Below are 15625 nucleotides of genomic sequence, written 5' to 3'. Positions count from 1 at the left end.
AATGTGCCTGTAATTTTCCAACGAATGATGAACGAAAAGTTCAGAGATTTGCTGTATACCAAGGTTGTGGCATACTTGGACGATATCCTTGTCTTTTCTAAGGATTTGGCCACACACCACACTGATGTCAGTACCATCCTCCAATGCCTTCGTGAGAATCACTTATTTGCTAAATTGGATAAGTTCTTATTCGAGAAATCCAGTCTGCCTTTCCTTGGATACATTATCTCCCAATGAGGATTTTCTATGGACCCTGCCAAGTTGAAAGGAATCCGGAATTGGCCGCAACCCGTGGATCTTAAAGCCCTCCAGCGCTTCCTGGGATTTCTAAATTACTATCGCCATTTTATCCCATACTATTCCACTTTGGCTGCTCCTTTGACAACATTGACTCGTAAGGGCCAAGACACTCAAAATTGGATTCCAGAAGCTATCACAGCCTTCTATCGCCTTCTAGACGGGGTATTGTCTACATCACCCAGACCCGAACCATCCTTTTCAAGTGAAAGTGGACGCCTCCGCGATTGAAGATGGGGCAGTCCTGAGCCAACGCACTGCTTCCGGTTCTACAGTCCCATGTTCGTTCTTTTCCCATAAGTTCTCATCCGCGGAACAGAACTATAGTATTGGAGATCGCGAGTTACTTGCCATAAAATTAACCCTTGAAGAATGGCGCCCGTGGTTAGAGAGCGCGCAACACAAGTTCATCGTGTTCACTGACCACAAGAACCTGAAACATTTGAGCCATGCCCAGCGTCTCAACGACCCTCAGGTCCGATGTGTCCTGTTCTTTTCCAGGTTCAATTTTGAGCTTCGTTACCGTCCAGCTGAAAAAAAAACCTCCAGGCAGATGCCCTATCATGCTCCTTGGAGCCTGAAGACACACGGGAAGAACCCGGTCATATAATAGACCCAACTTGTATCTGTCTCTCTGCTACTCACCCAGTCCCTGCTGGGAAGACTGTCGTGCCCTGATGACTCCAAGAAAGAGTCCTCCGCTGGGCGCATGATTCTAAGTTTGCTGGTCACCCAGGGCGAGCACGAACCTTGGCGCTGCTCCAGCGGTTCTTCTGGTGGCCTACTATGGTCTCTGACACTAAAGCATATGTAGAATCCTGTAACACTTGTGCGCAGTAAAAGCCCCTGGCCAGTCGACCTTGGGGTCTACTGCAACCACTTCCAGCTCCCGAGGAACCGTGGACTCACCTGTCTACGGATTTCATCGTGGATTTGCCTCCATCTAAGGGTCATACCGTAATATGGGTAACATAGACCGATTTTCAAAAAAGGCCCATTTCATCCCTCTACTGGGGCTTCCATCTGCTCCAGAACTAGCACGCCTATTGTTCCGTCGCTTCTTCAGATTATATTGCCTACCCAAGGACATTGTCTCTGATAGAGGTCCTCAATTTGTTGCCAGATATTGGCGCGTTCTTTGCCGAAAATTCGGTATCAACATCAATCTAACAATTGCTTACCACCCCCAAGCAAACGGACAAGCCGAGCGAATGAATCGCTCATTAAAGGCCTTCTTGCGCACTTGCATCAATGACCACCAAGACAATTGGTCTGAACTTCTCCCTTGGGCGGAGTTTTCTCATAAGTCCCACATTTCCACAGCTACAGGCACGTCACTGTTCTCTATCGTCTATGGAAAGCAACTACGACCACCACTGCCCATACCTTTGTCAGTACCATCCCCTGTGGCTCAGGCTACTGCGGATGCCCTGAAGGGTTTATGGGAACAGACAAATCTTCGCTTATGTCAAGCCGCTTCCCAGGCCAAGAGAACTGCTGACGGTCACCGACGCTCAGCTCCTGAATTCCTTCCTGGCCAGAAAGTCTGGTTAAGTACTTGGTATATCCAGCTCAGAATACATTCTCAAAGGTTCGTTCCAAGATACATCGGACCTTTTATGGTCACCCGACGCATTGGACCAGTTACATATCAGCTTCGGCTGCCTCCTACACTGGGAATACATAATATGTTTCATGTATCTCTTCTAAAACCTGTGGTCCTGTCCTGGCCTTCCCGAAAGGCTCCTGAACCACCTTCATTGGTGGCTGAGACTGATACGACCTACAAGGTAAATGAAGTCCTTGACGTCCGCTGTAGGGGCTGCCGGTGGGAATACCTCTTTTCTTGGGAGGGTTATGGACCAAAAGAAAATTAATGGGAACCAGCTCAAAACATCCTGGACAAAACCCTCCTCCTGAACTTTCATTGTGCCCATCCGGGCAAACCCCGACCTCCAAGGGGGGGCGTAAAAGGGGGGTACTGTTATGTTTGCCATCCGCAGCATGGCCCCCTCACCTTTCTACAGTGACTCCAGCTCCTGGTTCTTCCTTGCTGGTGGCGGTGAGCCGTCAGCTCCATCCTTGGGCCTCCCCCGGTGCCTCCAGTCCTGCTACTACTTTTCGTCGGGCCTCTCCGCGTGGCCCACGGAGAGACACTGCTACCTGCACCGAGCCCCTCCCTAGGCACGCGCGCACCATTGATGTTTAAGTAGAGACTGCAATGGGAACCTAGCCGCGGCCCCGAATGATGACGTCAACCTAGCTTCAGTATTTAAGCTAAGGCTCTGCTTCCTAGCATTGCCTTTGCAACAGGTCTCCTCGCTGGTCTAGACCCAGACCTCTGCTTCGCCTGACTACGCTATTGCCTATCTCCAGACCCAGACCTCTGCTTCGCCTGACTTCACTATTGACTATCTCCGTGATCAGACCTCAGCCTCGCTTGCCACTGCCTTTGGATTGCTGCCAGCCCTGACTCAAGCCTGCTCTTTGACGCTTCTCCAGCTTACTACCTGGATGTGGTTTACTCAGGCTTCGGCCTGCTTTTGCTCAAGTGCCCCCTGTCTGTCTCTCTTCCATTGGCGCTCTGTTGTGTTTGTGGCATTGTGGACCCTTAGTCACGTGGAGATGACTCCGCCCATGAGGAGGGTCCCCGTGGGGAACCACAATGATTGGCTAAACTCAGATAGCAGACACAGTATGGATAGAGGCTTTATTGTACTGCTGTAGATAGATGATGTAGGCAGGAAGGAAAGGCACTGATCCTCAAGGTGCCAATACTTTCAACAGGCTCGGAGGTATAATCTCACCCAGATGTTCACGATAGGCGGGAGCCCGCAGTGCGGGTAACGCCGCAGCTGGTGGATGGAGCTGAAGCACTGGATCGTAGAGGTACTCTCAGGAAAGAAGGCTTCTTCCCTATGATGAAATGGTGGGACTGAAGGTCCTTGATGCAGGATATTCTATTTGCAAGTCTTTGATCTATGGTATAGACAAAGAATACATAGGCTGGTAGGCCCTCGAGGAGCGAATACCCGATAGTCCGATATCCTGGAATGGAGAAGAGAGAGAAAGACCCCCGAGGAGCAGTTGTCTTAGTTAGTGAAGGCCCGAAGGGAAGTTGGAAGCGAGAGACCCCCAAGGAGCGGGTGTCTAGAGCTTCAGAGGAGCGAGGCCCTTGGAGTGAAAGCGGCATCTAAGAGTGCAGCTTAGAGCGGTCAGAGTAGCTAAACCGAAGTCCTTGCCAACTCAAGGTGGTAGCGGAAGCGGAGGCTAGATATACCCGGAGGTATTGATGTCATGCGGTGGGGCCGCCCCTGAGGTTCCTGCCATGATATGTATTTGAGCATAGGAGGTGTGCGCGCTCATGCCCTAGGAGGCCACAGGAGTGAGCATGGCAGACTGGAATGCCCATGCTAGATTGGAAACGCCGAGACCCTCGGCACTCGGCACCGGAGGCAGCCATCTTGCCCAAGGAGAGAGAAAAAGGAAGAAAAGAGGTAAGGCAGAGCAGTCGTAGCCATCTGCGACCAACGGACGCAACACGCTCAAGTTTCCAGGACACTACCCTGTCCAGAGTAAGACTGTACCATCTCTCATCTGCTGTCTCTGGGCTGAACCAACTCTCACCTCAACTACACACAGAGGTCCACCTAAGTCCTGCCGGCCACGGCACCCAGAGGCTCAAACCGCGGGGAACAAGGGCTGGCATAGGTGAAGCTCCAGCGGCCTCTGTCTATCAGCCCACTCCACCTGCCGACAGTGGGGACCCGTAGGTCCCTAACTACAGGTTGCATCAACCCCACCTTGGCCCAATGGTCCACCTCCAACACAACACATTGGAACACAGGTTAGCATCCCAATGCTGCTGGGGAAAGTTAGCTATAATTCTTGAGTTGTAGCTAATTTTTGTGGTAAACTGCATTATTTTATTAACATGAAATCATCTAATACAGCTGATTTGCATGGAAAATAGCTCATTACCATTTCTGCAATACAGCAGGTTATTGCTGTATGTTGCGCCCTTCGGTCGAGACGGCTGCGACCTTTGCTGCTCACCTCAATTTACCTAGTAGCTCCGATTCTGGCTAAGATGGCCACCTCTGCCTCTGCACGCCGATCTCCCTGGCATTCCCGGGACGGCATGGGCAATCCCGGTCGCCATCTTGAATCTGGTGTGACCTAGGGCACGCGCACGCCTGCCTCCTTCTTGTGCACGTCATGGCGGGAACCTCGGGTGCATCCCCTCTGCATGACGTCACTGCCTACATGTATTTAAGCCTACCTGACTTTCCTACCTACGAGTTAGCAAGGATTCCATCTTGCTCAATTCCTTCCTCTGAGATGCTTCGCCTCACTGTTCCTGCATTTCAGACTGAATGACTCAGGTACCCGCTCCTCAGGGGCCTTGCTGCACTCAGGGCTATCCGCTCCTCGAGAGCCTTATCTACTGTCTCACCATCTCCAGCTAAGTGAGTTCCTCTCGCTGTTCTCGGACGATCCTTCACTGTTCCTGCTTCGGGTTTCCGCTGCTGCTACTACGTATTCTCTACTGCAACATCACGGAGTGAGTACAAGACTTGCTCTACACTACTGCTTCCATCTTGCTGTGTGGATCCTCGGGTTACCCCGCTCTGTGGACCACTACCGGATCCACGCTGTCTTGTGCCAGTTACCAACATCTATCTCCGGTCTACCCCGCTCTGCGGACCACTACCGGAGCTACCTCGCACAAGGCCTGCCAGAAGCAAGTACTCCCGGGTTACCCCACTCTGCAGACCACTACCGGAGAATCCATCCCAAGTCTTCCTACTCCAGGACTGAGTTTACAAACCCGCTCCTTGGGTTTCTCTTTGCTGTATAATAAATATTCTCTGACTCCTGTGTCCATCACTGCTGAGACCCCGCCTGTCGTGGAGAGTCCCCATAGGGCTCCTCCCTGTGGGTGGAGTCAGCTCTCTCCATGACTCAAGGGTCTACAAACCAGGTTCAAACATAACACTGCATTAAGGCGTTTGCCTAATGCAATTTATTAAATGACCCCTTTAGATTGTAAACCCTCTAAGGACAGGGAAATACTCAGGGCTTAATTTGTGGGGGACAGTCAAGCAGTGAAGCACTTCTTTACAGATGTTGCGCCCGTCGGTCGCAGATTGCTGCGACCTTTGCTGTTTACCTCAATTTGCCCAGTAGCTCTGATTCTGGCTAAGATGGCCACCTCTTCCTCTGCACGCCGACCTCCCTGGTGTTCCCCAGACGGCGAGGGCGATCCTGGTCACCATCTTGAATCTGGTGTGACCTAGGGCATGCGCGCGTGCGTGCCTGCCGCCTTCTTATGCATGTCATGGCGGGAACCTCGGGGGCGTCCCCTCCGCTTGACGTCACTGCCTATGTGTATTTAAACCTACCAGACTTTCCTACCTATGAGTTAGCAAGGCTTTCATCTTGCTTATTCCTTTACTCTGAGATGCTTCACATCACTGTTCCTGCGTTCCAGACTGAGTGACTCAGGTACCCACTCCTCGGGGGCCTTGCTGCACTCAGGGCTATCCGCTCTTCGGAGAGCCTCATCTGCCTGTCTCACCTTCACCAGCTAAGTGAGTTTCTCCTACATCGGGTCTCTGCTGCTGCTACTATGAATTCTCTACTGCATAGTGAGTAAGACCTACTCTACATTACCACATCTGTCTTGCTGTGTGGATCCTCGGGTTACCCCACTCTGCGGACCACTACCGGATTCACGCTGTCTTGTACCAGTTACCCACATCTGCCTCCGGCCTACCCTGCGCTGCGGACCATTACCGGAGCTACCACGCACAAGGCCTATCAAGAAGCAAGGATTCCCGGGTTACCCCGCCCTGCGAACCACTACTAGAGAATCCATCCCAGGTCTTCTAATTCCAGGACTGAGTTTGCAAACCGTTCCTTGGGTTTCTCTTTGCTGTATAATAAATATTCTCTGACTCCTGTGTCCATCACTACTGAGACCCTTGTCTGTCGTGGAGAGTCCTCACAGGGCTCCTCCCTGTGGGTGGAGTCAGCTCTCTCCACAACTCAAGGGCCCACAAACCAAGTTAAAACATAACAACAGGCTTAGAGGCAGAGCAGCAGAGGTGCTCTTCTCCAGCTGGGATGGTCACATTCCCCTCTTCTGAACTCTTTGCCTGTGGTTGATGAAGAAGATACTCAAGAGCCTATGAAAACTTGCACTGCTCCCTCCTGGGAACCAGGCTCATGGGGGGGGGGGGGGGGGGGAGGAGACTTGAAGACATCAACTATGACTCCGATCCTGCTGTCTCTGGTGCAGAGGTCTGGGACATTTCATAGCTCAGTGTTCCCATCGAGAGGTGGCCCCCACAAAACAGCATTTCACCACAAATAGAAAGACCATGAACTGTTCGTAACGTGAGATTGAGGATTCCTGGAGTGGGAAATAGAATGGAAAGGATTGCTTTTCCGGTGCAGTCACAAGTGGCTAAAGCATGACAGATGGACCTTGTCAGAAGAGCTGAACATTTGGGGCAGACTCTTTGAGCCTGCATTACCAAAATGGGAGAAGAGATAAGACCTCGAATGTGGAAAATGGCTAAACCAGGAAAAGTAGTAATGCCCACGATATCCCAATTGGATGAAGTGGTCCAGGACTTGCAAAAAGATCTTTGGATAATATCCCAAGGATTACAGGAGGGACTTCAGATGGACCCAGAGGGGATAGCAACAGAAGAAAATGTGCTAATAGGAAACCCCTATGGCCTGATAATTGCAAGAGGGGCTTTTACCACCAAAAAGAACAGCCGCTGACAGTGGGCTAATCTTTCTGGAGTAGAGAAAATGGCACAGAAAAGAGGGCTCAGAATATGGAGTATTTGCAAGACTCAGCTGATCAGTACCTTAGTGAGGAGGATAAGGTATACAGACTGGAGTTGGCTTAGATGTGTCTTCCAATCTGGGCTGTACACCATAATGTCATCCAAATAGGTCTCCGCATACCCTTGATTGGGCAGAGCAGGTGGTTGACCAAGCGTTGAAACGTTGCGGGCCATCATGGAGTCCAAAAGGGAGGATTGTGAACTGGAACAGTTCACCTGGCATTGAGAACACAGTCTTCTCCTTCATCGTTGCTGTGAGAGACCTACCAATACCCTTTTGTAAGATCCAGGGTAGAAACAAACTGGACTGATTCCAGATGTTCAGTCACCTCATTCACTCTAGACATTGGATACATGTCGAGTTTTTGTTACCTCAGCTGATGACAAGGGAAGTACCTGGTCACAGCGGTCTATACAACCTGTGCTACCTGAGTTAGCACTGTATTTTGCTGCATAACTTGTTCTTGCAGTGCTTGCTGTTGATCAATTTGAGTTTGTAGGGCATTTGCGATTGCTGCTGCCCTGTAGCATGGATCTGTATCATTTGCTCCATCTTCCCTGCTTCCATACTGTGTATTTCTCTGGGGGAAGAAAAGAAAAAAGAAACCTGATGGCCTGTCTGACCCTGACTCACTGTTTGAACCCTGACTGTACAGGCGGGGTTAACCCCCTTGGCCAGTTGGCCTTTGCACCGATACCCTGACTTCTCTAGGTCCACCTAAGTCCCAGCGGTCGGGTCCCTACGGGCTCCTCCCGGGGGGACCGCAGACCACCAGTGGTGAAGACCGTCCATCTGCTCACCTCCTCGTCTGACTCCACAGTAGCTCCTGTCTTCAGTACCAAGGGTCAGCTGCTCTCCTCCTCTGTCCTGCCTCGCCACCCGACGAGAGAACCTACGGATCCTCCGCAAGGTGTAACATCCCCTCGTCGGCCCAAGGGTCCACAAGCCTGAGCATAACAACTAGGCATTATGTTTCCAGCACTATGAAAACACAAAGCAAGCCAGTGCACTTCTCTACACTAAGAGATAATAGCTAATGCCATCATTAGTATGGAATTTCCAAGCAAGGGCAATAACAAGTGCATATTGCTGTAGGCAGATTTTTTAATGCAAATACTGCTCGATTTTAAAAGCCCTATGCGTGCCAAAGCCAGGAAATATGTGCTTGACTCAGCCTGGTGCATGCAGCGTGGATTTTAAAACCCACATAGGTTCACGCATAAAAAACGTTTTCTTAAAAAGAGTGGCATGAGGGGCATAGTCTGGGTGGGGTGTGGGCAGGACATGGGCAGGCCTGGACTGAACCATGAAGTCAGTGCATAAATAGTTACACGCACAAGCGCGCACCAGCGTCCCCTACCGTGTAACTTTACTTCTGCTATGGACAGCGTGTAAGTCCCCTCCTTTACTGGGGTGAACTGAGAAAAAGGCTTAATGGCAGATTTTAAAAGCCTTACGCGCGTACATTCCAGCGTTTGCGCGCATGGTCAGGCCTTGCGCACCCCAGGCAAATCTTCAAAGGGGCCCGGCCATGCACGTAAACGCCTGTACACGCATAAGTGCCAGGCTTCTTCGAAGAGGCGGGCCGGGGGATGTGTTCTGGGTGGGGAGGGGCGAGGGCAGGCCAGGACAGCGCCATTGCTCGCTGTCCTGAAGACTCGGCTCTTGGTGCGTGCAACTTACTTCAGGTCGGGCCCTGAAGTAATAAATCCCCCCCCCACAAAAAAAAATAGGTAGAGTTTAGGGGGTGGGGAGGGAAGGGAAGGGGAAGGGGAAGGAAGGTTAGGTAGCGGGGTAGTGAAATTCCCTCCCAGTCCGCTCCTTAATTGGAGCGGACTGGGAGGGAACTGGGGATGGTCCGAATGCATCACTGTGTGGAGGTTGTATAATTTCTCCTTCCTTGCACGCAACACTCACACATACAAGCACGGATTATAAAATCCAGCATGCATGCGCGCACATTATAAAATCTACCCTTCATTGCTTCGCCATGCGTACCTACTGAAATCCCCCCACTTATGCGCCTGAGATGGCATTTGTGTGCGCATGCATCAGTATAAAATCGTGTGCGCATGTAGATAGATTTTATAACGCATGTGCATATACACACATTATAAAATTGGTACCTCCATGTGCGCGACACAGCAAATGCGTGCACGTGTGTGTCGAGTCTTACATTTTACTTCATAACTCCTTGCTCAATCTGCAGTAAAGTTTTTGCATAAAAAATGTGTGCACAACGACGAATTAGACTGTGCGCTCCTCATATTTTTTTTACCAGGCTTCAGTGTAGTAACTGTAATGGAAACATGGCCCCCTTCCTCTGTTACATTATGTTTTAAAGGCTTAAAAAAGTTTATTTTTCCTACTTGGGATATTCTTTCATGTCATGTCTGAGGAGGAAAAGTAAGCTCAAGAACTGGCATCTTTGTAGTAATGAGGAAAAAGACCAGTTTCCAGGCTTGGAAACCAAGAATCCATCCTCTATGGCATGAAGCAGCCATGCTTCTATGTTTGTGGTACCAGCAGATGAAGAATTTATTTAGCTTCAAAATGCACCCTCTAGGACAGTATTTCCCAACCTTTTCATGCCTAAGGCACATCTACATGAACAAAACTGTTGAGTGGTATACCAACTTGTGTGAAGCAGGCAGTGGGGTTATGGAGGAACTCATATGGCCATAAGAAGAGCTAGGGAAACACCAAAATCCCCACCAGTCTCTCTTCCAAATTTTAAAACAAAGGGAGAGGAGGGGCAAAGATGCACATGAATCCATTATGATGGACCAGCTCCCTCTCTGCAAGTGCAGGATCAGGCAGATGTTGGTGTGGTGCGGGCAGCTTGCTCAGTCAGTTATCTTGGCTGAAGCCACAGCTCCTTCACTGCTGCTACTCAAAATGCAACATTCTAATAACTTTATTGGCAAGATAATTTTACATGTGCTATCAAAATAACATACAGAATAATAAAAAAAAATGCATAGAAAAGAAGGGAATTACAAAATGGTAAAAAATCAAATAAAGGTACAGGTTATGGAAAGTATAGCTTCAGGGACATGTCTCAGGTTTTGGTCTGGTCCATATTTTCACTGGTCAGGTTTCATTTCTAGCCTGGTGGCAGGCTACTGTGATTTCTGCTGCTATAGTCCCTGTTTCTCCTCTTTCCCCAGTATTAAACAGAGTTTTTTTCTGCTCATTCTTTTGTTGGAAGTCTTGGATTTTCTCAGATTACTGAGAGAGTCACATCCAGTGCTCAGTGCACACTCTCATCTCACTCAACCTGGGGATAGGACAGAAGCTGGGAGAACTCAAAGGAAGAGACATTGTGCACAATGTGAGGTAGATTTATACAATGCAGCTAGCAGAGACTGCAGTCTACAAATCAACTCCTTTTTATCACTTATAAGGTCTAAAATTATTTAATGATGTCAATTTTACAATGAATACCTCTGAATGGGTCTGTAACACCACCCCTCCCTAACCCCAACCCACCTCCCGAAACTTGCCCCAAATCAAAGTGTCTATGCCTATAACGAATCTCTCTCTCTCTCTGCAGAGCTGCACACATGAATAGTATTTTATAACATACATGTATAGTTTATAAAATAGTGCATATTGTTGCGCACGGTGAGATACACATGTTTATGGGCACATGCAGCATTTTTTAAATCTACCCATGTATGTATTGGACAAAGCCGGGCCCAGCTAGCCATGCCCTGCATGCTGCCCATTAATTACCCACTCCAGGGCTCCTGTTTTAACTAGGAAGAGACATGCATGATTAAACACAGTAGTTCTCAACCAGTGTGTCGCGACACACCAGTGTGTTGCCAAGAACACACAGGTGTGTCACCAAACTTCCCAGTCCCCCGCTGACCCAGCTGATCCCCGGTCCGCCTCCGCCCGGGCTTAAAATGCTGTCAGCCCGGGCGGAACGCAGCAGAACAGCTGGAGTCAGCGGCACCAGCATGGTCTCTTCTTCCTGCCCCCCCCCCCCCATGGCCCGGAAGAGGAAGTGGTGAGCATCAGGTGCGTGCACGGGAAGAAGAGACCATGCTAGTGTGGTCAGAATCGGCCCGAAGAACAGAAGAGAGGCGCGGTCTGAAGAATGTGCAGCGCGGCTTGGAGGAAAATGAAGAAGCGCGTCAACCCCCGCGGCCGATGGGACTCCTCCTCCGCGAGGGCTGAAAATGAAGGAGGTTAGGGTTGGGAGGAGGCTGCTGTGGCTGCTAGTTCCGGGGGGGGGGGGGGGGGGGGAGAGAGTGAATGAGAAGCATGTGTGTTTGAGATCCTGTGTGTGTGTGTGTGTGTGTGTGTGTGAGTGAGAGCCTGTATATGTGAAAGAGAGTATGTCTGTGATTGAGAGCCTGCCTGTGAGAGAGAGAGCATGAATGTAAGTTTACAATTGGGAACCTGTATGTGTAAGTTTGTGATTGAAAACCTGTTTGTGTGAAAGAGTATGTGTGTATGATTGAGATCCTTTGTGTGTGAGAGAGATCATGCCTATGTATGATTAAGAGCCTGTGTGTATAAGTAAGAGAGAGAGCATGTGTGTCTGTGTGTGATTGAGAGCTGGTTTAGGTGAGAGAGCATGTCAGTATGTGATTGAAAGCCTGTGTGTAAATGAGAGAAAAAGAGAACATGTGTGTCTGTGTGTGATTGAGAGCTGGTTTAGGTGAGGGAGCATGTGAGTATGTGATTGAGAGCCTATGTGTAAATGAGAGAGAGAGAGCATGTTTGTAAGCATGTGAATGAGAGTCTGTTTTAAAGTCTGTGTGTGAGAGAAAAAGACAGCATGTATGTGTGTGATTGAAAGCCTGTGTGTGTAAGCCTGAAGATAGACATCATGTGTGTAAATGTGTAATTAAGAGCCTATATAAGTAAGAGAAAAAGCATGTGTATATGTGAGTGACTGAGAGCATGTGTGTACAGGTGTGTCATTGAGAGCCAGTGTGAGAGAGAGCGCTGGTATGTGACTGAGAGAGAGGAGAAAGTTCCAAGCAAACCACCCCTCCTCCTGCAAATTCAAAACAATCTCAGGACACCTGGATATCAAATGTTCCCAGGTATGCAGAGCAAAACAATTTTTGTATCCTTATTTTTCATTACTAGGTCTTTGTGTCTGCTATTTTGAAATATTTTATTGGTATCTAGAAATTTTTTATGAGTTTTTAATTATTGGATCACTCATCAGCTGTTTTAAAATAATCTGTTCTTTTTATTAGTATAGTTTTACTGCTGATGATTTTATATTTCTTGATTTGTTTTATAAGGATGGGTGATGTTTCTTTTTTCCTTTATTACACTGCATACAGAGACTTTGGCTTGTTGCAGTTTCCAATTCAGTTTTGTCTGCATGCTTCTAGTTATGCATTTTGGTCTTTATTCTTTGTTAGGTGAGGGTCAGCACATGTGATTTAGGTGAGGTTTTCTGCTGGCGTGTATTTTCTGTGTAGAGCTCTATAGCAGCCTGACTTGGTCTGTTTTCCTAATAGGAGATGTATTGGTGTCTTAAGGCCTGGTGTAATATTTCAGTGTTGCCTTTTCTTAGGTAAGGTGCTGGAAATTGGTGCTGTTTTGTGGTGGGATGTTTAATATTTATGCAATTTCTGTTCAAACAGAATACGTATCTTTTCCTTGTGTCATTTTAAACAATAAAAATAATTACCGGACCTTTATTTTTTATTTCCGCCGTGAATTGTAATGAGCAGTGTGTCACACGTGTGAGCGTGGCCTGTCAGGTGTGTCACAATGGGAAAAAGGTTGAGAACCTCTGATTAAACATGTTCTCAGAAAGCATGCCTACATGTTTAAAAGCCACAGCTGCCGTCACTTTTTGCAGCTCAGGTGCTGGCCTGGATCTGAACATCAAGCAGTGGTGACTTTTCTGTGACAAACCTGATCAGGTCTAAAGGCACACTGGTTGGGAACACTACTCTAGGAAGTCAAAAGTCTAGACCTCACCCTCATAATCACATTTTAATTCATGCTGTGCTCCTTGGGTGTCAAGAGACATAGAAATCAAGCATCTCACAGACCTGGCATTATACATCTCTCATTTTTATTTAAGGCAGTTTCCCCAATAAGCATGAATCTGAAATTAAATCCCCCCCCCCCCCCAACAAAACAAAAATAAAATCAATCATTAAACAACAATTGATTCAGAAAAAAAATAGGATCCCATATGGAATTTTAAAAAATGCCTGCAAAATGATATAAAATCAAGTAAATCGTATCCACTAACTCATGAGATTCCTTTTTTTCTTATCCATTTGTGGTTTAATTAATTCCTTTTTTTTTTAGGTTCACTTGCTTTGACTTCCTTTCACCTAAGGCTTTTAGGGATTTCTCCTCCTTATATTTTAGAAAACCCAGTGTAAACCCCAAGCTTTTCCTGTTGTAAGTGAAGAATGATGGAAGCTGCTGCAACTTGGAACCATGAGGGCAATTTTCAAAGCTTTTCATGGGCATAAAAACACAAATTTATGCAGGTAAACGGCTGGTTATGAAATTGCCCGAGTTCTGAGTGCAGAAAGGAGAAATTATGTTTTACCTGTTAATTTCCTTTCCTTTATTTCTACTACACCAGTCCAGAACCTATGGGTTATCCTCTCATCCAGCACACATGGAGGCACAGTTCTATTTTTTATTTTAATGACATCACCAGCTTATATGTCATATCTAGAACTAATTCAGCCAGTTTACTATTGTCAAAGCTACAAAAACAACTATAAAAAAAAACTAACAATGAATAAACAAGTATCAGTAAAAAAAAAAAAAAGTCAAACTAAAATTTTTTTTGCAAGTCCTACCTTGCATTGTCACAGCCTAACCCAGTTATGCTTACTTTAACATTTCTCTTTTAAAGAAATTTTTTTTAAAGGAAAGTCAATCTCTCTTTGCAAAACACAGCAAATATGAAAATATCTAATCTGATATTTTCTCTCTCATTCTTTCCATATAGTATATTGGATCTACACTTAAATAAAATAAAAATATGTGGATACCTAAAATAGGGTAACATCACTAATGTTTTCAATGCTTTGAAAGTTGCTTAATGTTGCAAGCTTTATTACACAATGGCAAAGAATATCAAAACTATTAAAAAAAAATAACAAAATAAAATTGGCACAGTACACATTTATCAATTGTCCTAGTCAATCATTCCTCATTCACACTGCTTCTAAACTCTTTGTAGTGTTATGCATTTATAACATTTATTTATTTATTTAACAACTTTTAATATACCGACGTTCGTATGGCACATCACGCCGGTTTACAATTAACTCAAATAAAGGAGGAATTACAATGAACATGTATAGATATCGACATAAAACATTGTCAAAATATATACAGAGTGCTTATAATGAAACAATGACACCCTTGCAATAGAGCTGGACTTCAAAAAAGATACTTTGTGAATTGCAAATGACTCACATGGAAGATACCTTCATTAAAAAGGGGATACAGTCGAATCACAGTCCACAGGAAAGGACACTTTGTAATTGTTTCACAGGAAGGTGGTTCCAGTGATGTTTCTGTAGTCTCTGCTATATCCTGTATTCTCTCTGTCCCTACAAAAGCCTCTGTTCGCCGTCCAGGCTTTCTCAGGGGAAAATATTGTTCATAACTATTCTTGTGTTGATATTATGGACTGTATTTAATGAAGAGAACTCAATCTCTTATTGTTGATTCTACTAGAAAAATTACGTTGTACACAATATTGGTATTAATGCCCGTATCTGGTTATTGTTGTATAAAAGATTTTTCAAACCAATCTTTTTAAGCAAACATTTGTCTAACCTTTATCTGTTGATTTGACAATTCAGTGTCTGAAGACTTCAACTGTTGCTAAATGCAGCATAATAATCTGTGAACTTTCAATGTCTGAAAACAAAAATGTATATTGATTTGTTAATTCTGAAACCCCTGCTTGATTGAACTCTAATCAGACCTGGTAAATGTTTAAAGTACAAGATCATAAACTATGTCTTTCACCTCTTATTGGCAGCCACGGTGTTGCACTAACTCCTCAGTACATTAAATAGGCTGTTCTTCATCTGTCTACCAAAGCTATACCTAGCTTGGATGCATGGCTAGAGTTTAAACAAGGAATCTGGTGGTCATTTGTATAGAACTTTACTGACCCCCTGTGGAGAGCTTCAGACACAGGGCTCCTCAAGATCAAGTTGCATAAAGCTTTCTTGACCCCTGTAGAGAGCTACAACCACAGAAATTCTTAAGAGTACTGCCTTCCATTGTACATTTCTAGTTATGCTGATTTGGTTTTCCTATGTTCTAAGAATCTTTTCTTGTTTGCAGGCAAGAATATTTCCCCAGCCAGCTATACTGTTTCAATGTGGTGATAACGAGCCAGCAAATGAGTTAGCACTTTAAGTGTAATGGTGATGAATGGGGACTTTGTTGTACTTAAGGGTTACTGTAAAGAGCAGACTTATTT

Source organism: Rhinatrema bivittatum, chromosome 5 (assembly GCF_901001135.1).
Source record: "Rhinatrema bivittatum chromosome 5, aRhiBiv1.1, whole genome shotgun sequence".
In the NCBI taxonomy this organism is placed as follows: domain Eukaryota; kingdom Metazoa; phylum Chordata; class Amphibia; order Gymnophiona; family Rhinatrematidae; genus Rhinatrema; species Rhinatrema bivittatum.
This window is presented reverse-complemented; position numbering follows the sequence as displayed.